This window comes from Armigeres subalbatus, unplaced genomic scaffold (assembly GCF_024139115.2).
Source record: "Armigeres subalbatus isolate Guangzhou_Male unplaced genomic scaffold, GZ_Asu_2 Contig1252, whole genome shotgun sequence".
Lineage (NCBI taxonomy): Eukaryota > Metazoa > Arthropoda > Insecta > Diptera > Culicidae > Armigeres > Armigeres subalbatus.
In genome coordinates this window covers 190771-213626 of record NW_026942015.1, presented here as the reverse complement: position 1 = coordinate 213626, position 22856 = coordinate 190771, and the positions used below count along the sequence as shown (strand labels likewise).

The window sequence follows — 22856 nt, the reverse complement described above, 5'->3', positions numbered from 1 at the left end:
AAGAACAATTCCATAAAAATAAATAACTACGGAAAAGCACCCCAGCTGCTGGTGCTGATTTCATTCAGAAAATAGCCTTACACATACATACTGCGGTTAATCCCAGCTGGTAACTATTTCCGTTTCCATCGTTCATGTATTTTACCTCAGTGTTTACTGATATACATAAACCCGATTGCAAATATCGATTCAAAAATTCGCCGCTCTAGTTTTTGGGGGAATTGAAATTCACAACTCTTCTAACCTCTTGAAGAGCATCGAGTTCCTTCATTTTCAGTTCAATTTTCGAAAGGTACGGGACGAGGGTACGGTGGGACGAGGGTACAGGTCTTCCAGATTTGTGTACGGAAATTCCTTGGAAGAAAATGGATAAGATTCCAGAGGCAGAAGTGTAGGACGATTAGTAAAACAACATTGTTGTTTCATAAAAACAAAAGTCGCAAACAAAACCATTATTGTCTTTCTCCGCAGATTCCAGGAAGATTAGAGCCTGACTATGTTATTTTCCACTTCCATTCGGTAACATGCGCGAAGCTCTAACAGTTCTTAGTGGTAGTTATCTGAGAGCAAACACAATAACGATAACTCGCGATGTCAATGTTTATTTTAGCAACTTATGCCCTTATGAAACAATGTGGAAATCGTTTGCTAATTGCAATTAATCAACCCGAAGCCGATCCATCCATTTTTGAAAACTCGTCAACCCGTCGAATCCACATGCCAATGTTTGGAAATGCCACCGATAGTTATAGTCCTCGCTATAGTCGGATAGATTTATCTGAGATGATATAGTTGATGTACGTTGATATCTGAGGTTTGAACTTGCATTCCCTTTCGCAAAAACCGATGATTCTTCCTGAAAAATCCGTTAATTCATATGTGAAAGAAAACAAATACGTTAACAATGATTAATTAATGTTTGAACCACGAATTGAATGACAATATTTAGCCGGGTTGCCAAATTTTGATGTTTAGCAACTTCCATGTCAAAAGTGTACAACAGTGTGCCACAGTTTGTGAATTGGTTGTTCCACGTTGTTCCAATGCACCGTAAAATATGTGCTTGGAACATTGTGCTCAGCGTCCCACCCCTTGGCTAAACGGTACTATGGAAACACAACGGGGCGATGCAAACAGGCGATATTGACAAATAGGTTGACAGCCGGGCGTGGAATTTGGGCGAAAAGGATGTTATGAAAAACATTATGGCGCATTTCTGAAGGGCGCAAGTGTACACTGTTAGAAAAAAGGACGACTAGTTCTGCAATCACATTTTCAAATCGAAATCAATCCTTAGCAAATTTTATTTATATGTGGCTTCAATGATTAGATATTGATGTATTTCATGCATACTATTAACATTTAAAATACCATCTACTTTTTGAATTTTAATTGGAAACATGTCATGAAACATTCGAACCCATTTTTCTCCATTCGAGCTCATTGCGACATTGGCCCTTATGAAACAACTGTGTCGAAATGAGTGCCATACCAATTATTAATGCTGTCCAATGAGCAGCTTGAAGTAGCTCGAAGTTGTTCCCATCCCTCTCACGTTCATTTGTTGACAAAAAAGAGCGAGCAGGACGGGAACAACTTCGAGCTACTTCGAGCTGCTCATTGGACAGCACTATTGTCTTCATTGAAGATAGCCTTGAAATTATTTTCTTGTCGCCTTGTACCATGGTACGAATACCACAATAGTGTGTGCCCCATATAATTGGTATGGTACTCATTTCAAGATTCTTGTACAGTGATAGTTCGCTAATTGGGGCACAACCTCACCCCAACTAACGAATGCCGTTAGCGAATTGGGGAGTTTTGACAAGCGTCAATGTTGTTTACTTTTTGCATTGAACAAAGGAAAATTTTACACGCCAGAAAATATCGATCCCGCCAAACACGGAAACAAAACGTCAACGCGTTTTTGAAACCACATTCTGACGTTTAGCTGCTTTTTAATTGGGTTTCGCCCCAATTAGCGAACCCCCAACTAAAAAGCGCCCCAACTAGAAAAAACCCAATTAGCGAACGTTCACTGTACCATGGTACAAGTACCACCAGTGTGTCTTTAGTATTAGGGTCCCCCAGACCTAAGTGATTTCATCGCCACGACGGCGACAACTAGTCGCCGCGATTCTATCGTTGTGTCGCTGCAGGTAATGTTTTATTTACGCTTCCATACCATCGGCGACAGAATCGCAGTCGCCAAGCGATAGAATCGCGTCGCGTGTGTTTGGGGGAACCTTTAAGCCCGCTCCCATAAAACATTTGACAGATGGAAAATGTTCTGATACATCGACGAAGTCGGGTGCCGCGAGGAAAACAACTGTTTTTATCTCCGACGAAATCGGGTGCCAATCAAGATGCCGACGAAATCAACTGTTTTATTCACCGACGTAATCGGGTGTAGTGAAAATCAACCATCATGAATGCCAACTAAGGTGCCTGCCAGAGTGGACGCGTCTACGCGACGCGGCACGAAAATTGCACACGAAGGAATAACAATCAATAATAAGGAGCTGTCAAATCGTATGGACGCTTCGCTTCGCTTCGCACTTCGCTTCTACTCTGGCCGCACCCTAAATCTGGTGCTGACCAAATCATATATGGACAAAAGATATTTAAGTTACTAGATAAAGATTGTCGCTTCGGTTCCCTTTGTTCTGCTGTCCGGAACATGTTGGGTACCAAGCTGTCAAATCGTATGGATTTTCCTTCTTTGACATTTAGCTCCCCTATCCTCGCCAGCAAAAGATGTTCCGGACAGCGACGCCAGCGACAATCTTTATCTGGTAACTAAAATATCTTTTGTATGGACCTGTATGGACAATCTATTTAGTCGGATGGCTCTTATACTAATGACACATTGGTGGTATCCAGCTTTCCACGCTCGGTAATGGCGGCTTGCCGGTGTGTAAAAATCAATCGGTCGCTGTACTGTTTGACACTAGCTGGAGGAAAACTCACTGTCGAAAAGGCCTTTTTTCCCTTCCCCTCACCCAGGAACGCCAGTGGGCTTTCCTCCAGCTAGTGTCAAACAGTACAGTGACCAATTGATTTTTACACACCGATAAGCCGCCATTACCGAGCGTGGAAAGCTGGATAAGTACCATGGTACAAGAATCTTGATATGTATTCCGTACCGATTATTATCTTTACCAAAGATAGTCTTGGAATAATTTTCTTGTCCTCTTGTACCATGGTACAAGAACCACAGGTGTGTCCTTAACACGTAAGTTGCAAAAAGCGTAGCGCAGTACGATGGCAAGTATGTGTGTATGTATGTGTGTGCGCAAAACGTATCCCCCATTTTTGGCACGACGGAAATTTTTGGTTTCCATTGAAAATTGGGTCTGTCATGAAAAGGCCTATAAACTTGTTTTCCGTGTAGTGTATCAATAACATCGCACCCTTTCTAGCCTATAGACTGGTTTTGAGTGATCATATTGACAGTTCTCATTTGAGAACTCAAGCGGTTGTCAAAAAGCAAGAAAAAAACTTCTCGCACCAGGCGCACCAGTCCACCACCACCATCAAAGCAGAAAAAATCGACTTTCTTCGACTGTGGTGATTGCGTGTAAAATTTGTAAAACAAACTCCGCTCCGCGTTCGTATATGGATTTGATTCAATATTATTAGCGCAGTTGTGTGGTGAGCATCTAATTGCATTTTGCTTCGAACGGAACCTCAGAAGCAGTGGGTAGCTTGGCCAGCAGAAGCAGCAGATTTTTTTTCTTGTCCCGAGTGCCGTTCGAAGTCTCGCGATCATCCGCAGTTTTCCCTGTGTTGTGCGTTCAGAAAGTTTTATTGTTCTTCTGGTTTTCGATCCGACGAACTCCGGGGTCACAAAGCTGATTCTGGTATGGGAGTTCATAATTAGTTAGCCCAAAGAGGCAGGAAAAGTGAAATCTAACAGCGCACCAGAGTTTTTTAACAAGTGGATTTTTTCTTAGAAGGCGAATAAATTTAAGCTTTTTGTTAGGGCGTCCCAAAGTTTCATGTTCCTTATTTTGCAATTTTCAAAACTCTATTAACTGAGGCGTTTTCTTTGAATTTTCGTATTTTTGTTATGATTTAACACATTGTTCCAGCCGTCAATTTAACAACACAAACAAAACATATTAAAGAACAATGTCGAACAAGCAGTTATTGCAACAAAAATTATTTGTTGTCCTATTGTAGATCCTGCTGGCAGAAAGTGCTTATTCATATCAGCTGGTACATTTGAAGCAGGCGGAAATCACACCAATGTCATAAATGGAAGTATTGCTTATAAAAAAGAAATTTTAAATGGGGACCTCCTTTGCCGTGCGGTCAGATTTGCGGCTACAAAGCAAGACCATGCTGATGGTAGTAGCTGGGTTCGATTCCCGGTCCGGTCTAGGAAATTGTCTTCACTTCCCTGGGCATAAAAGTATCATCGTGTTAGCCTCATGATGTACGAATACTTAAAAATGGTAACTTGGTTTAGAAACTTCGCAGTTAATAACTGTGAAAGTGCTCAATAAACACTAAGCTGCGAGATGGCAAAGTCCCAGAAGAGGGATGTAATGAAGAAGAAGACATTCGAAATGGGCATCAGATGTTGATTAAGCCCAAAACCGCACATTTTTGAAAACTAGTCAAACTGAAAACTGACTAGTCAAACAATTCCAAACATCTGAACGAATGAGAAAACAATTCCTAGGAATGAATCTAAATACTTCGATAGTTTTGAAAAATTGTTTGCTATCCTTATACCGAAAAATGAAAGCGAATCGGTCTCTATGTAGACCAATTTGATTGAATAACACTGTTGACAATAATTCTTTTTTAATAAACGTAGCTGTTTTCTAAAAGTCCTTTCCAATAAGCGTAGCCCGAAGAGAAATTTTCTTTCTAGTGGGACATTTCAACTAGTCATAGGACGAGTTAACGCTATTCTATTCAATTTCATCACGTGATTGTAACTGCAGATAAGTATTTTGACCTCAAAAGTAAGATCGGTCGAAATAAATTTTCGTAAATATAAAATCAAATTTTAAAATAAAATTAAATAGTACCTACTTGTGCTATGAATGGCTAGTGAAGCGTAGTCTTCGAGATTCATTTTATTCGCTTACTATTCCGCATGCAATGTGTTCAAAACTGTTTGATACGGAATTCACGAGGATTTTTATTTTTGGGACACCCTAACCGCCTTCTATGAATCGAGGAGCTAAAATGCATTTAGTGCTGTCGTAATCGATCGTGGCGTGTTTTTGTTCACGAAAATAACGAAACGCAGTCCGGTATTCTGTGCGTGTCACTTCCTGTGCTTTTGTCGTTCTCATCATCGATTGCGAAACCAAAAACGAAAAGACAAGCAGTCAAGTCGTTCCTGGTCTCGGAGCTGTCTGACAAACCAGATGAAAGGTGGGAGTGTGCGGTGTAACCATCGTCGTCTATCTAATGGAAGCAACTGCGAGTTTGTCAAAAAAGGAAAAAGCCCCGAGGCAATGAACGGGATGAAAATTTTCGTTCTCACCCGAGGAGATATTCCGATAGGAAGTGTTGACTTATAAATAATTGATAAGAAGATCCAAAATAATTACGTCGCTATTATTCGATCCTAGTAGGCAACGACAAAGAAGAGTGATTCTTTGAACTGAAAGAAAAGGGAGTGAAAATTTCAGTTTTCAGTGAAGGAAGAAGCGGTTCCGTAGAAAAGTGCGATTGTTATCTGATTTGCGACAGATGAATCTCGATCTCAAGTGCTATTTTCTGCATTGTGCTATGTGAAGTTCCAATGTCTACGCAGGTTTGACGAAATCACCCGGTTGCGAATTTAGGGGAAAATTTGTGGCGTTTAAATAAGCAGTCGAAAATAATTTCCTTGACAACGAAACGACGTCAACGGCGAAGAAATCGTCGCCCCCTCTGTTTTTTGGATGTATGTTTCTGTATGCTGTCATTTGATGTAAACACCATCCGGAGGGCGAGATACGTCCGGCAAGGTTCGGGCGCTAGGTGGAATCACATTGCCGGAGCCAGAGCGACGTAGGGTCGGACTGTAAGGAAAATACCCCACCAATCATTGCACTGATCAGTTCAGGTAGGTCATTATTTTTATAAGAAAAGTACACTGGAATACCAAAAAAACAAATAAAAGAAATGAAGTGGGACGGTGTTATGGGTCATATGGGTCATATCTCATATGTAATTTAAACGTTGTTAGACTTATAGAAAATTAATTGCAGAACATTTTAACTAATTCACTTGTCGTAAGACAAGTTACTATACAATTAACAATTATTATTCAAAAAACGTGCTATATATTTTTTTTTTATATTTTACAAATTTTCGTATCGTATTTATAATTTTATGATAACCAGTTTCAAAAACATCGGGTTGAGATACTCGTGGTTCTATAACACTAACCCGAATGTCATTGCGCCGAATGTCACTACCCCGAACGCCAGTACCCCGAAAATCATATAAATATATTACGCAATATTTCAATTATTACTTTTGCATATGCTAACAATTCTCGCTTAACTTTTCAAAAGGACCTAAGTAACATTTTTTCATGAATTAATTTGAATAGCGCAATCAACAGAACAACATGAAAGCTTTTGATTGCAGTCCTCAAATTAATTCATAAAAAAATGTTACTTAGGTCCTTTTCAAAAGTTATGCGAGAATTATCCTAATTTTTGAGCCGGGAATGCTGGGGATAATGCGAAAGAGCGAATGCTAGAGAGTAGAGACCTTGCCTCAGACGGTGCTTATATAGAGACCAACAAAGAGAATGAAAGCAAATCTAGTTTCACAACCTTTACGAGAAATTTGTGAAAACGTGATGACTTTCTGTATAAGCAATTATTTCTTTTTCTTTAATACATGTCCTGTCTATGGAACGGTTATTAATATGTTCAGCAGCAATTAATGTTAATGCGCTAAGTACAATATACGCACTTACCCGGGACAAGGCGAGAGAGTAAATAACTTTTTTCTTTCAAATTATGCACTTGCCCGGAATAAGATGGGAGAGTAAATGTCACCTTCTTGTAAAGCGTGCTTGCCCAGAATAATGCGAGGGAGTGAATGCCTCTTTCTTTTAAAGCACGCATCTGTCCGGAAAAAGGAAGGAGAATAAATCTAGGAACTTTTTTCAAATGGGCGGAATTGATTCTGACCTTGATTTTTGGAATGACGATTGTGCTTTTAATTCAAACTATTTTAGTCAACTAACGTACTCAACAGAAAGAATAGATTGCGATCTATCAGGTAGTAACGTAAGTTGCACGAAATATGCTGAATAGAGAGAGTAGGAGTCGTTTTAAATTTCAAGGTCGAATACAGTTACGCCTATTTGAAAAAAGTTCCTAGAAATGACACCTTCTTTTAAAGCACGCGCTTGCCTGGAATAATGCGAAAGAATGAATTTCTCTTTTTTTTTAGGCACGCATCTGCCCGGAATAAGGTGGGAGTGTAAATGACACCCTTTGAAACACGTGGTTGCCCAGAGTAAAGAGGCCTACACATAAGATACGTTTGCGTTGCGTTTGGCACATTTCATATGGGAAAACTGTCAAACGCAACGCAAACGAATCCTATGTGCGAGACTCTTAATGCGAAACAGTAAAAGCCTCCTCCTTTTAAAACACGCATTTGTCCGAACTAATGCGATAAAGTAAATGACATCTTCTTTTAAAGCAACCGCTTCTCCGGAATAATGCTTCCTTCTTAATAACTTATGCTTTCTTCTTTAAAATCATGCATCTTCACGGAATAAAGTGGGGGAGTAAATGACACCTTCTTTTAATGCCCGCACTTGCTCGGAATAATGCGAAAGAGTGAATGCCTCCTTTTAAAGCACCGGGATGCAACGAAAAAGTAAATGTTTGCTACTTTTAAACAACGCGGTAGCCAAAAAAAGATTTCATTGAAACGGTTGTTAGAAAATAATTTCAAGTCACATTCTGAAATGTCTGAATCAGCCATTATAACAGGGGCAGTGTCATAGAATCGGTTTCCTTAGAGCTAGTTTAAAAAATAAAATTGAAGTTATGGTTTTGATTTTAGCTGGAAGTCCAGACCGATATTTCGTGGATAAGAAGGTTATTTCTGGGAGCGGTTGTGTTCCTTGGTAAGACCAATTATCGGAACCCGGCCTAGCCGTATATTGAATTTTTGTTCATTACTCAGGTCCTAGATGCTCCCTGTCCCTTGCTGTCCAAACGTTCAGCAAATCGAATCTGTTTGTCATAGTTATTTATTCAGGTCAGCTGAGCAACGTCCGCTCTGTAATTTCTCGCAACGCTGGATAAATCCATTTTACGTAAGTTTGTTAAGGAGTATCAACACGAGCCCTTGCTTAATCCTGTTTTCGAGCTAGGGCAATAAGTTGTGGTAATTCAAAAAATTATCGTATTTAGTCAGTGGCGTTTCCCTAACCTCAATCTACCTGTGCACTGGACTTAAATTTCAGGAATTGGTCTGCGGAAATGCATAGGATAACTAGATGTTGATTAGTTTAAACGACTCTGATAATTTTATTTTCCATTTGGGCTGCCAAAATATCAAAATTTTCATTTTTTGGGCCAGTGCACAGGTAAAAAGTGAGGTTACGCGACGCCACTGTATTTAGTTCTAACTACTAGTAGCAGTCTCTAAAATATTTAAACACAAAAAAAAGCTCTCTAACTGTTAAAGTGCATTTCGTTTCCATTTTCTGGGTTGGCATCCCAGCAATCTACGACACGTAAAATGGTTGAACAATTCCATCATATTACAGCTTCTTCAACACAGAAGCTTCGATAAAGATATATAAAGAGACACATAAGTATTCTCATCGTCAGTGCGTTGGCCATGGTAGCCAGCTCGTTTGCAAGTTACAGTTAGGGTGACATCAGAGTAGACGCGACCACGTGTATACTTAGAAGACGTGAAAGGCAAAACATTTAGTACGCGCACTGATTTTTGCGAAAGCGAAATTTACTTTTTGGCGGATATGTTTATCAAATGGTATTCTATAAACTCAGCCAGGAATTCTTTCGGCTTTCCTTCGGAAATTCCTTCTGGAATTCCTCAGAGAAGGAATTGTCCTCCAGGAACTCCTTCGAAAGTTTGTTACGGAATTTACTCGAAGTTTCCTTCAGGAATTCCTCTGCAAGTTTATTCGCGAAGTCTTTCGTAAGTTCCTTCAGGAATTCCTCCGATCGTTCCTTGAGGAATACCTCTAAAAGTTTATTCAGGAAGTCTTTCGGAAATTCTTTCAGGATTTCCTCCGGAAGTTCGTTTAGGAATTCTTTCAGAACTTCGATCAGGAATTCCTCCCGAGGTTTGTTCAGGAATTCCTCCATAAGTTTGTTCAGAATTTCCTTTTGAAGCTCCTTCAGGAATTTCTCCAGAAGTTCCCTTGGGAAGTCTTTCAGAAGTTTCTTTAGGAATTGACCTTTCCCGTCATTTTTTTTTATTTGCTCAATCGATTCTTTATTTTATTTAAGGTCAACTTTTCCACAGAACCTATATTTTTTGAAACCTCCAAATATTTTTTGAAATTAAAAAAAAATAGAAAAGTGCTGTTTTTAAGACGAACATTGGGTGAATTTTTCAGACCGTTTCACACATGCAGCACTTTTTCGGTTTTAGTTTTCGATTTTTCTAACTATTGATTAGAGGCTTTAAATAATATGGGATCTCCGCGATCTTTGACCTTTAATAACTCAAAGAATCGACTGAAACAATAAAACGAGATACAATTTTTGACGGGAAAGGTCAATTCCTTCGAAATTCCTTGAAGAATTCCTCCGAAAGTTTTTATGAGGAATCCCTCCAGATGTTCCTTCAAGAATTCTTCTAGAAGTTCGTTCAGGAAATCCTCCAAAAGTTTGTTCAGGAAATCCTCCAAAAGTTCGTTTAGGAAATCCTCCAATAGTTCCTTCAGGAATTCCTCCGGAACTTGCCTCAGAAATTCATCCAGAAATTCCCTCAGGAATTCCTCTGAAAGTCCCTCCAGGATTACCTCAAACGAACTTCTGGAGGAATTCTTGGCGGAACTCCCTCTGGAATTCCTGGTGGAACTTCCGGAGGAACTGCTGGCAGAACTTTTGGAAGAATTCCTGGCGGAAGTTCCGGAGGAATTCCTGGCAGAACTTTCGGAGGAATAAATGGCGGATTTTCCGGAGGAATTGCTGAAGGGACTTCCGGACGAATATCGAAGGAACTTGCTTCCTTTCAAGAGGCTCGGAAGCCTCCTTTCAAGAGGCTCGGAAGCCTACTTTCAAGAGGCTCGGAAGCCACCTTTCAAGAGGCTCGGCAGCCTCCTTTCAAGAGGCTCGGAAGGCTCCTTTCAAGAGGCTCGGAAGCAAGGATGTTATCGATCATTTAGTAATTTACGTTCGAACATTTAGTAGTTTGTCAATAACTCATTCCAGAAGCTGAATTTCAAAATGTTTTGTATGGTGGACTTCTAGTGCGAAGGTTTTTCTACAACTCTGCCTAATGATTCGTTGTTTGAATTCCACTAGTAACGGAGTTATAGCTTTAGTTTAAGTAACTTAGACTAAATGATAACAAAATTCCAATTATTTAGTTTAAGTTACTGTAACTAGCGCTATAACTCCGTTATTAGTTGAATTCTTACAACGAATCATTAGGCAGAGTTGTTGAAAAACCTTCGCACTATAAGTCCACCATACAAAACATTTTAAATTTCAGCTTCTGGAAAGAGTTATTGACAAACTACTACATGATCGAAGGCAAATTACTAAATGATCGATAACATCCTTGCTCGGATGCCTCCTTTCAAGAGGCTCGGAAGCCTCCTTTCAAGAGGCTCGGAAGCCTCCTTTCAAGAGGCTCGGAAGCCTCCTTTCAAGAGGCTCGGAAGCCTCCTTTCAAGAGGCTCGGAAGCCTCCTTTCAAGAGGCTTGAAGCCTCCTTTCAAGAGGCTCGAAAGCCTCCTTTCAAGAGGCTCAGGCCTCCTTTCAAGAGGCCTCAGAAGCCTCCTTCAAGAGGCTCAAGCTTCCTTTCAAGAGGCTCGGAAGCCTCCTTTCAAGAGGCTCAGAAGCCTCCTTTCAAGAGGCTCAGAAGCCTCCTTTCAAGAGGCTCGGAAGCCTCCTTTCAAGAGGCTCAGCCTCCTTTCAAGAGGCTCGGAAGCCTCCTTTCAAGAGGCCTGGAAGCCTCCTTTTCAAGAGGCTCAGAAGCCTCCTTTCAAGAGGCTCAGAAGCCTCCTTTCAAGAGGTTCAGGAAGCCTCCTTTCAAGAGCTCAGAAGCCTCCTTTCAAGAGGCTCAGAAGCCTCCTTTCAAGAGGCTCAGAAGCCTCCTTTCAAGAGGTCTGGAAGCCTCCTTTCAAGAGGATCAGAAGCCTCCTTTCAAGAGGATCGGAAGCCTCCTTTCAAGAGGCTCTGGAAGCCTCCTTTCAAGAGGCCTGGAAGCCTCCTTTCAAGAGGCTCAGAAGCCTCCTTTCAAGAGGCTCAGAAGCCTCCTTTCAAGAGGCTCGGAAGCCTCCTTTCAAGAGGCTCGGAAGCCTCCTTTCAAGAGGCCTGGAAGCCTCCTTCAAGAGGCTCAGAAGCTTCCTTTCAAGAGGCCTCAGAGCTTCCTTTCAAGACGCTCCGAAGCCTCCTTTCGAGAGGCTCAGAAGCCTCCTTTCAAGAGGCTCAGAAGCCTCCTTTCAAGAGGCTCAGAAGCCTCCTTTCAAGAGGCTCAGGCCTCCTTTCAAGAGGTCTGGAAGCCTCCTTTCAAGAGGCTCAGAAGCCTCCTTTCAAGAGGCTCAGGAAGCCTCCTTTCAAGAGGCTCAGGAAGCCTCCTTTCAAGAGGCTCAGAAGCGCCTCCTTTCAAGAGGCTCAGAAGCCTCCTTTCAAGAGGATCAGAAGCCTCCTTTCAAGAGGCTCAGAAGTCTCCTTTCAAGAGGCTCAGGAAGCCTCCTTTCAAGAGGCTCAGGAAGCGCCTCCTTTCAAGAGGCTCAGGAAGCGCCTCCTTTCAAGAGGCTCAGGCGCCTCCTTTCAAGAGGCTCAGGCCTCCTTTCAAGAGGCTCAGAGCGCCTCCTTTCAAGAGGCTCAGAAGCCTCCTTTCAAGAGGCTCAAGCCTCCTTTCAAGAGGCTCAGAAGCCTCCTTTCAAGAGGCTCAGAAGCCTCCTTTCAAGAGGCTCAGAAGCCTCCTTTCAAGAGGCTCAGAAGCCTCCTTTCAAGAGGCTCAGAAGCCTCCTTTCAAGAGGCTCAGAAGCCTCCTTTCAAGAGGCTCAGGAAGCGCCTCCTTTCAAGAGGCTCAGGAAGCCTCCTTTCAAGAGGCTCAGAAGCCTCCTTTCAAGAGGCTCAGAAGCCTCCTTTCAAGAGGCTCAGAGCCTCCTTTCAAGAGGCTGGAAGCCTCCTTTCAAAAGGCTCAGAAGCCTCCTTTCAAGAGGCTCAGAAGCCTCCTTCAAGAGGCTCAGGAAGCCTCCTTCAAAAGGCCTGGAAGCCTTCTTCGAGAGGCTCGGAAGCCTCTTTTCAAGTGGCTCGGAAGCCTCCTTTCAAGAGGCCTGGAAGCCTCCTTCAAGAGGCTCGAAGCCTCCTTTCAAGAGGCTCGGAAGCCTCCTTTCAAGAGGCTCAGAAGCCTCCTTTCAAGAGGCCCGGAAGCCTCCTTTCAAGAGGCTCAGAAGCCTCCTTTCAAGAGGCTCAGGAAGCCTCCTTTCAAGAGGCTCAGGAAGCCTCCTTTCAAGAGGCTCGAAGCCTCCTTTCAAGAGGCTCGGAAGCCTCCCTTTCAAGAGGCTCGAAGCCTCCTTTCAAGAGGCTCAGAAGCCTCCTTTCAAGAGGCTCAAAGCCTCCTTTCAAAAGGCTCAGAAGCCTCCTTTCAAGAGGCTCCGGAAGCCTCCTTTCAAGAGGCTCAGAAGCCTCCCTTTCAAGAGGCTCAAACCTCCTTTCAAGAGGCTCGGAAGCCTCCTTTCAAGAGGGTCGGAAGCCTCCTTTCAAGAGGGTCGGAAGCCTCCTTTCAAGAGGCTCAGGAAGCCTCCTTTCAAGAGGCTCAGAGCCTCCTTTCAAGAGGCCTGGAAGCCTCCTTTCAAGAGGCCCGAAGCCTCCTTTCAAGAGGCCTCGGAAGCCTCCTTTCAAGAGGCTCAGAAGCCTCCTTTCAAGAGGCCAGGGCCTCGCACCAAGGCTCAGAAGCCTCCTTTCAGAGGCTCAAGCCTCCTTTCAAGAGGCTCAGAAGCCTCCTTTCAAGAGGCCTCAGAGCCTCCTTTCAAGAGGCTCTGGAAGCCTCCTTTCAAGAGGCTCAGAAGCCTCCTTTCAAGAGGCCTGGAAGCCTCCTTTCAAGAGGCTCAGCCCTCCTTTCAAGAGGCCCAGAAGCCTCCTTTCAAGAGGCTCAGAAGCCTCCTTCAAGAGGCTCAGCCTCCTTTCAAGAGGCCTCAAGCCTCCTTTCAAGAGGCTCGGAAGCCTCCTTCAAGAGGCTCCAGAAGCCTCCTTTCAAGAGGCTCAGGCCTCCTTTCAAGAGGCTCCAGAGCCTCCTTTCAAGAGGCTCAGAAGCCTCCTTTCAAGAGGCCTGGAAGCCTCCTTTCAAGAGGCTCAGAGCCTCCTTTCAAGAGGCTCAAGCCTCCTTTCAAGAGGCTCAGAGCCTCCTTTCAAGAGGCTCAGAAGCCTCCTTTCAAGAGGCTCAGAAGCCTCCTTTCGAGAGGCTCAGAAGCCTCCTTTCAAGGGGCTCAGAAGCCTCCTTTCGAGAGGCTCAGAAGCCTCCTTTCAAGAGGCTCAAAATCCTCCTTTCAAGAGCTCCAAGCCTCCTCTCAAGATGCCTCGAAGCTTCCTTTCAAGAGGCTCGGAAGCTTCCCTCTCAAGAGGCCTCGGAAGCTTCCTTCAAGAGGCCTGGAAGCCTCCCTCTCAAGAGGCCTCAGAGCTTCCTTTCAAGAGGCCTCAGAGCTTCCTTTCAAGAGGCTCAGAAGCTTCCTTTCAAGAGGCTCAGGAAGCCTCCTTTCAAGAGGCTCAAGCCTCCTTTCAAGAGGCTCAGGAAGCCTCCTTTCAAGAGGCTCGGAAGCCTCCTTTCAAGAGGCTCAGAAGCCTCCTTTCAAGAGGCTCAGGCCTCCTTTCAAGAGGCTCGGAAGCCTCCTTTCAAGAGGCCTCAGAAGCCTCCTTTCAAGAGGCTCGGAAGCCTCCTTTCAAGAGGCTCAGGCCTCCTTTCAAGAGGCTCAGGAAGCCTCCTTTCAAGAGGCCTGGAAGCCTCCTTTCAAGAGGCTCGGAAGCCTCCTTTCAAGAGGCTCAGGCCTCCTTTCAAGAGGCTCAGAAGCCTCCTTTCAAGAGGCTCTGAAGCCTCCTTTCAAGAGGCTCAGGCCTCCTTTCAAGAGGCTCGAAGCCTCCTTTCAAGAGGCTCGGAAGCCTCCTTTCAAGAGGCTCAGAAGCCTCCTTCAAGAGGGCCTGGAAGCCTCCTTCAAGAGGCTCGGAAGCCTCCTTTCAAGAGGCCTGAAAGCCTCCTTTCAAGAGGCTTGAAGCCTCCTTCAAGAGGCCTGAAGCCTCCTTTCAAGAGGCTCAGGAAGCCTCCTTTCAAGAGGCTTGAAGCCTCCTTTCAAGAGGCTCAGAAGCCTCCTTTCAAGATGCTCAGAAGCCTCATTTCAAGAGGCTCGGAAACCTCCTTTCAAAATGCTCGGAAGCCTCTTTTTAAGAGGCTCGGAATCCCACTTTCAACTGGCTCGGAAGCCTCTAAAAGTTATCTAACTCTTGTAAGATGAATGTATGCACCTAATTTGATTTGGAAAATTTTATGGAATAATGATTTTTTCAAACAACTTTTTGGAGCGCCTTATATCTAAGTTTTCCGGCCCGTTTTTCATATCGTTGGGGTTCTACCAAACCGCGCGCCAGGTTAATTTAATCCTGGAATCTAAAAATACACCTTAATAAAGACTAAAAACCCACACCAAGCAGTTTTTTAACTGACTCGTCTTATTTTGTTCATATACGATCATCTCGTATCAGTTCCTACGTACATTTGTTGTAGGATATCTTCAGCTATGATGTTGATGGACATACAATAATATTTGAATTTGCCGTCGATTAGAACGTGGTCGATTTGGTTTTCCGTTTCTTGATTAGGGGTCGTTCAATAATTACGTAAGTAGATATGGGGGAGGGGGTGGGTCTGTCATTTTCTTATTTTTCATATTAACAAAAAATAATTGGAATGGGAAAAATCTTACAAGGGGAGGAGTGGAGTCCGAAAAACCAGGACAAAATGCTTACGTAATTATTGAACGACCCCTTAGGAGATTTCCATGTGGCTTTATGGATATAATTGCGGGGGAAGAAAGTGCTTCGGACCATTTTTACGTCCCGCAGTGGGCTTTCACCGTATGTCTACTTCAATTTTGCATAGAACGCTTCTTTCTCGTCGTCGGGTCTCGTCTCTTCGCGTGGGCAGTGCTCGTTGATTCGTGATCAAAATTAACCTAGTTTATGCGTCGTTTCCAATCAAAATATATGAAATAATCATTTTTGAAGTATGCGTTCTGAGAATTGGTCAAAAGCTAACACCCAAATCCGGAATAACTAAGAAATCTATTGACCTGGAAATCCATAAAACTTTAAAAACTTCAAGAAATTCCGCTTCTTTTGGTGAAAGTTGTGATAAAAAATTTTGAAAGACAAAAGGGGGGGAGTTGGTAACGGAAGGGTTAATAAAGTTTAAAAAATATTCTCAAGAGAGCCACGAAGCACGCAGACAACAATATTATTTCTATAAAGATATTTAAAATTGTTCAAACTTGTATAGATACTCTCAAGTTGTAATACATCCACCATATATAAGCAAGCCCAATAAGCCCCACCTCAATAATCTTCTTAGAAATCCCACGTCTTTCAATCGTTCAATCCATCACGGTCTCTATGAACAAGCAAATCTATTAATGCACATTGAAAGCGCGGAAGCCATCATCAAACATCAAATAGTGATGCAATTAATCAAACAAAATGGAACTGTTAGCGAGATTTCCTCGCAAAAAAAAAACACAAAACCAACATTTTCCATTCTCTAAAAACCAGAAGCATTCCAATCACATCGGCAGCTGTTTTCTTTCAAGAGATCAAATTTCAAGTGTTGCGGCAAAACGACGCATTATCTGGTTCAAAATATTGATTGAAATGTTTCCATCGGCCAAACGCGTTCGTGTACTCGCGCTTCATGATTCGGCATGGTTTGATTGTGGTGATGTAAATCCTCGCATAACTGAACCGAAATACTTTCATTGTTTCTGCAGTGTCTCGTACTGTATTATCAAGTAAGCAATAAAATGCCCGAACTTTGGCTTGTTTACAGTGCCGTCGACGACGTTAGCCAACTTAATTACTATCACGTTAGCACGTTTGTGTGAAGCTGCTATTTCTTTTGATTTTTTTCATTTGTCATACAGTTCGAATGTTCGAATCTTCCTCTTCCCCATAGACTCACGTTCTAAATGGAACTTGATCTATAAGGCCCTGTTGAGTTGATGAAAACAAATGCACGTGCTATGTATTACACTGGATTCTGTTTTTACGTGATTTACATTTTCTCAATTTTCCACTCGTCCTAAATGTTTAACGCATATTAATTATCATGTGATTTTTCTTTGATTTATCCTGGATTTTTTGAAACATGTTGCGAGGATTTTGGTGGTAAATTGAAGTCACACGATCAAAAACACGAGCGAAAAAAAATCGTGTAAAAACAAAATCCTGTGTATTATTATTATTTGTTACGAACTTTTCACCCGTGTAGCGCAGTACAGCGTTGATTTTTTATTAGGTACTCAATTATTGATCAATAAGTCTTTAGAATTAAAAATACGAGAAAGGCAAAACACATATATCGTTCTTGTTGTTTTGTCCAAATCATAGCTAGATATTGAAGTATGGAAAGTCGAGACCATGCTGAATTGTGATATCCAAAACCAATGTTTTCGCTGACATCGTTGAATTATTTTTGCTACACTGTGGTGAAAATTCACACGTATTAGATTTAACTTTTGAAGCTATACTATTAATAATGAAAACATCACGACGTTGAACTAATTTCAAGTTTGGAAGTGAAAAAAATCCTATCGTAATATTATTTATTCTTGCGACACATATCAAGTCCAAATACGAGACATCAGCATTTTATGCATATACAAACAGTGAACATATTGCATGTATTGATGTTAAATTGTGTTTAGTCTTTTTCACTGCGAGTACACACTTGGTTGGGGGCCAATATGCGCACTCAATTGACCAATTAACCCTGGTACAAATTGAATAAAAGTGAAAGAAATATGTCAGCCATCCCCGGGCTTTCCTCGCCTGACCCTTCATGGAGCAGAATCTTTAAGCTTTCATCTCGGTTCACAAAGAAGCACTTCTTAGAAAATGTCTGCTTTCTGAGGTTTGGTAGGCGAAGAGTCGTGGGTAGCATTTTGTAGCACGTGGCGAATAACCAAGTTTCGAGTATGGACTGAGGTGCACCGGCACTCCTTTTTGCAACCATTTCGTAATGCTAGCTTGGCGTTTAACGAGAATTATTTTTCGCAGGATGCTTGCTCTTTTGATGTTGAAAACTCAACAAGATGTAAAATTTAGCAAACTCATTTGTTAAATAGAGCTCAGTTAGCATACATTGGGTATTTAGTTTCGATTAGGAAGGTAAGGTGCGTCTCCAATTTTAGCTTTGAATAGGCTTGGCTGTTTAATTGCTCTCCAGGTGGTCACAATCACATCAATTCTATCCTTTCAACATCGAATATTACTGTTTCAACAGTCACCATCAGTACTACTTTTATAGATTAATGTAACGCGAGCAAACTCGTTTGCAATTGTAAGAAAAGCATCACGCTTGAGTTTTGCATGCATCTTTTCACCGCTCTAAAAAGCGTTTAGAAGAAATTGCAAGAAATTTATTGTTTACACATTGCTTACGCGACGAAGGTCAATTTACTGTTTTCAACGGAGTAAGAACAACAGAAAGTCTACGATGGTTGAAATGAATGATTCAACTGAGCCATGAGTTTTTAGAATCTGAATTGGGTGTGTTTCGAGTTCGACTCACGATTAATTTGAATCGTTCATGATGATTGAGATTTGAGTTTTTCTTAACACTGTATTACAGGTGTTTTTGCGCTTAAATTCCAGAAATATTCGGCTGTGGGTGGTAAGGAATTCTTGGGTTCTGTGAAAATGAATATAGCAAGTAATGGCCAAAGTATGATTCCGTTTTTGAAATTCTTTGAGCAGTACTATAAGCAGGGCAGCAGGGACTATGTCCAAGGGCTTGACGATCCCTCCCCAGGCCATGTGCGAGTTGTGGGGCTTGCCTGGGATGTGGTGGGGTTTGACAGTGGGCCCTATTAAATTCCTATAAAAAGCTGCATGTATCCGCAAGTAGGCCCCACCAAAGCGACCGTGTGCCGCTCAAAGCGCACAAGCCCAAGTCCTGGTGTTAGGTGGGACGCTAAACAGCCCTGACACGACGGCCCTCCGACGAGACAGGAGGTTTGCGCAGGCCCAATAAGCCGCCTGGAAAACCAATAATTACGAACAATATAAGAGATAATGCGACTCGATCAGGGGCGTCGCGTGGCATAATTGAGTACCTGTTCAACTTTTTTTTTATTTCAAGAGTATTTATTAAACGACATTCTTATCTTAAACCTACTTATACAACAAAGGAATTCTTCTCTCACATTTTTTCGCAAATGCATTCGTTACGTCATCATAAAACATTGGGTGTTTGCTTATGTCTTTCAAGAGCTCACTTTCCACGGCCATCAGCATGAGAGAAAACAATCGTTTTTGTCCCATTGTCGATCTAAGGTAATTCTTTACACGACGCAAAATCGAGAACGATCGTTCCACAGAAGCTGTTGTGTTGGGTATCGTTAAGATCAGTTTGGCCAATCTCAAGCATTCTGAGAAAGTTTGGCTCAAACTTTTCTCAACGATCATCAAAATTATTTCTTTAATTTTCAGTCCTCTGAACTCCGCGCGAGAATACAACACTGTCAGCTCATTGCACAATTTTGCTTCATCGAAGGAATGTTGCTGAATAAGCATCTTAACCATTTTAGTCGGGAAACTTGCATTAAAACACTCAAACTTTTCGTAGTTCAATAGTCCAAGATACTCATACTCGCCTAAACCATCAAATCTATTGGACATTTCATCAGAAACCTTCTCGATGACGGCATCATACAGCTGACGACACGATGACATGTCAACTTTCTCCTCAGCAGTCACTATTGTTGCCTCTTTTAAAATACTGCTGAAATGATCTTCTTTGATGGAAGCTTGACATACCTTGACATTTCTGACACATTCTACAATATCAAGCTTCTTCGTTTGAAGAATCTGATAAAGAACATCAGTAAAAGTGAAAAAATTTTGGCAAAAATCTTCAGCAAAAAACTGTGTTAAATTCCATCAAAAATCCGTGGAGACCTCTAGCTGCAGTGCAGGAATCGGCATCAAATTCATTTTCTCCCATGTAAATCAAACAAACAGGCGCATATCGCATCATAGTTTATGTCAACCACCTTGATCATACGAGAATTGTATGACCATTTAGTTTTACAAACACTTGGAAGTTTTGTTTCCATGAACTCCCTGCAACTTACTATTTCTCTTTGGTGACTGGGAGAAGAAAGACGCAAGAGATGAAATCGTATTGAAGAATCTGGCAGTCCTCTTATTATTAGTACAAGAATGGAGGAGTACCAAATTCAAAACATGGGCACGACAATGGATAAATCCTGCCTTCGGGAACCGTTGTTTGACTAGCCGTTGTACGCCGTGCTTAGAACCAGACATGACAGCAGCCCCATCATATGTTTGTGCTACTAATTTGTCAGCAGTAAGACCAAAGGAAGAAGCGATTTCATCAACTTGTGCGGCCAGAGCTGTTGCTGTTTTGTCATTACTGACATCCACCAGCCCAACGAGTCGTTCAACCGGTGTTCCTGTTAAGTTATTTTGTTTAGGTTAAGCATTTTATTATACACTATAGTTTCATATTTACCATCAGACTTGACGTAGCGCAAGGCACATGAAAGTTGAGATAATTGTGCAGAGTCAATGGATTCGTCCAGCATTATTGATACAAAATCTGCTTCAATTACCTCCTTTTTAATCACATTAAGTATATTTTCTCCGATACAGTCAGTTAATTCATTCTGAATGCCTCCAGATGTTCCACTGAATACCTTGCTGTCAATGAATTCTTTAAATGCAGGGTCCTTGATAGCGATAATACTACAAAAATCTTTGTAGTTTCCTCTGTTCACCGAATCAGCTGTCTCGTCGTGTCCACGGAACGCCAAACCATGTGACCCAAGAAAACATGTCACCTCCAACAGAGTTTTCATCCCATTTCTGTTCTTCGTTACCTCTTCATTATGCCGGTTTCTGGCCAAATGGCGACAATGATCGAGAGCTTCATCAATTCTTTGCTGCCCATACGTTGTCAAAGCAAAAGCACTGTTGATATGATCCTTTGAAGATGAATGTGTTTTCATGGATGCAGTGTGGTGATTCAGATCATTATAACCGTTTTTCGACCATAAGCCTTTGTCATTAGCATTCCGAAATAGTAAACATGGCCAACAAAACAGCTTATTCAATTTTGTGGAACCGCAAAGCCATAGGTGGTCATATGACGACACATTGAAATTTCGCGTCATTACTTTTCCCTTCAGTTTGTATGTCGACTTCAACATTTCCATAGATGGACGAGGAACTGGGCATTTTACAAGAAACATTCTTTCTTCAGCCGTGCGAGAAGCAAATGGCCGTTGCAAAATTTCATCTACCAAACAATGTTCTGCAGCCATCTGTGAGTTCCAATGAATATAAAATAAAAATAAAATTCTATGTGCTAACAAATTTACTTACGATTTTAGGGCAACCTAAAACTGTTTTCTTCGAATTCCGAAAACTTATGAAACAAATTCAATTTTTTAGATTGCAAGCAAAGTTCTCCAACTGCTTGAAATAAAAGAAAATCGTCAATGACCAAATTCATTCAAATAGAAGAGCAGTGGAAGCAGTATCGTCATGAAATCTACTGGCACACTAACACTGTTTCGATTCGACACATAAATGTGAAGGGAATGAAACTACGTTCAACCAAATGTGTTGAACCGAAAAGCCATTCATGCCGTGCATCTCCCTATACGGACCAAATGAAATTAGAGAGCCTACAATGTGTGTGTGGAGTGTTTGCTTCATTCATGTTCCGCTTCAGAATAATCCTACTTGCTCGTTCAAATTTTGCAGCTGAACGAGATCGAATGCAATGTGAGACGGCGACGCTGTTGTATGCTCGCAATTTGGCATGGTCTCGTTCTCAAAAAAGGCGAACAGAGGGAAAAGTTCCTACAGATTCTCTCTTATATTTTTTCTTTCGTTCACGTCGCAAATTTGAACGAGCTGCGACGTTATTTTGTAGCGAGTCCGTCGCATAGCTTTGAGATCTACAAAGTGGACAGAGAGAGAAAAAAAGTTCCACCAACTGTTTTGCTGCAGGATTCATATGGTCTTAATTTTTGCGAATGTCTCTTGTATGTCATAACACAACGCAATCAAACACGCAAATACAAACAACAAAGCTATGCTCGGCTAGGCGAATTTTCAGTGTGTGTAGTTTTGTTCATCAACAAAATTGAACGTAGCGGTTACAATGCAATTTGTTTAAAAGGGAGTTTCCCCTATTTTCGACCAACCACAACTTAAATGTTTTTCAATACAGTATAAAGTAATCTTAATTAGATGATTATTATTTCGTCTACCTGTTCAATGAACAGGTTGCACATGCCCACCAGACGCCACTGGACTCGATATAATCGGCAAAGACCTAGGCGACGAATAAAGGATCACGATTGGAAGCTTGGAACATGGAACCAGAGCATAAAATATTTATCTTCATGAAGCAAATTCGGTCCGAATTTTGACAAACATTGCATGAATATTCAAAACATAGAATGACATAGGCAGACGACTACTCCACCAACTCATTCATTCGACTGTCACTGAGTGTGCTTACTATGTGCAGAAAAAAATAGCATTGCTTATGTTGATGTTTACCGTTGAAAGTGCCTCGCGATTGAAAATCGGATTCAGTTCTATGTGATAATTTACTTTACTCATTTGAAACGTGTTCAGATTTCAGATAATTTATCAATTTGTAAAATGTGCATAAATATTCAATGACTAATATTCAACTGAGCCGACTATGAATGTGTCTGGAAGTGAGCTGACAAGTGAAGAAAGGTGCACTTCACCAAAAATTTTCGATTATTTTACACTCTGCATGGAACTGCAAGTCGCTAGGTTTCGCAGGTTGCGACAGGATGATCTACGATGAATTACATCCCTGCAACTTCGACGTCGTGGCGCTGCAGGAGATTTGCTGGACAGGACAGAAAGTGTGGAAAAGCGGGCATCGAGCAGCTACCTTCTACCAAAGCTGTGGCACCACCAACGAGCTAGGAACCGGCTTCATGGTACTGGGTAAGATGCGCCAGTTAGTAGAAGAGAAGAATGCAGCATGGGCGAGATTGCTGCAACACCGCACGATGGCGAACGAGGCACGATATAAGCATTCGCGGAACAGACAAAACTCGCAGGAAGATCGAGACCGTGAAGAGACGGAGCAACTGTACCGCGCTAATAACACACGAAAGTTCTATGAGAAGTTGAACCGTTCACGTGAGGGCCACGTGCCACAGCATGATATGTGTAAGGACATAAACGGGAACCTTCTTACGAACGAGCGTGAGGTGATCCAAAGGTGGCGGCAGCAATACGAAGAGCACCTGAATGGCGATGTGGTAGACGATGATGGCGGTATGGTGATGGACCTGGGGGAACGCGCGCAGGACATAATTATACCGGCTCTGGATCTCCAGGAAATCCAGGCGGAGATTGGCCGGCT

At 42.1% G+C, this 22856-nt stretch overlaps 1 protein-coding gene across 13 annotated transcripts in view; it reads left to right on the top strand.

The window, feature by feature from the left end:
- Window positions 1-3500: 3500 nt before the first annotated feature.
- Window positions 3501-22856, top strand: part of LOC134202521 (sarcolemmal membrane-associated protein-like) — a 69006-nt gene continuing 49650 nt past the window's right edge. Inside the window, exons 1-3 of one of the 13 annotated variants that reach the window (XM_062677527.1) lie at window positions 3755-3863; window positions 5270-5397; window positions 5598-6076. The gene's annotated coding sequence lies outside the window, so the exon portion shown is untranslated. Of the gene's footprint in view, window positions 3655-3729; window positions 3864-5197; window positions 6077-22856 lie in introns of those variants that run through there. The other 12 variants (XM_062677521.1, XM_062677526.1, XM_062677530.1 and 9 more) reach the window with 12 other exon arrangements.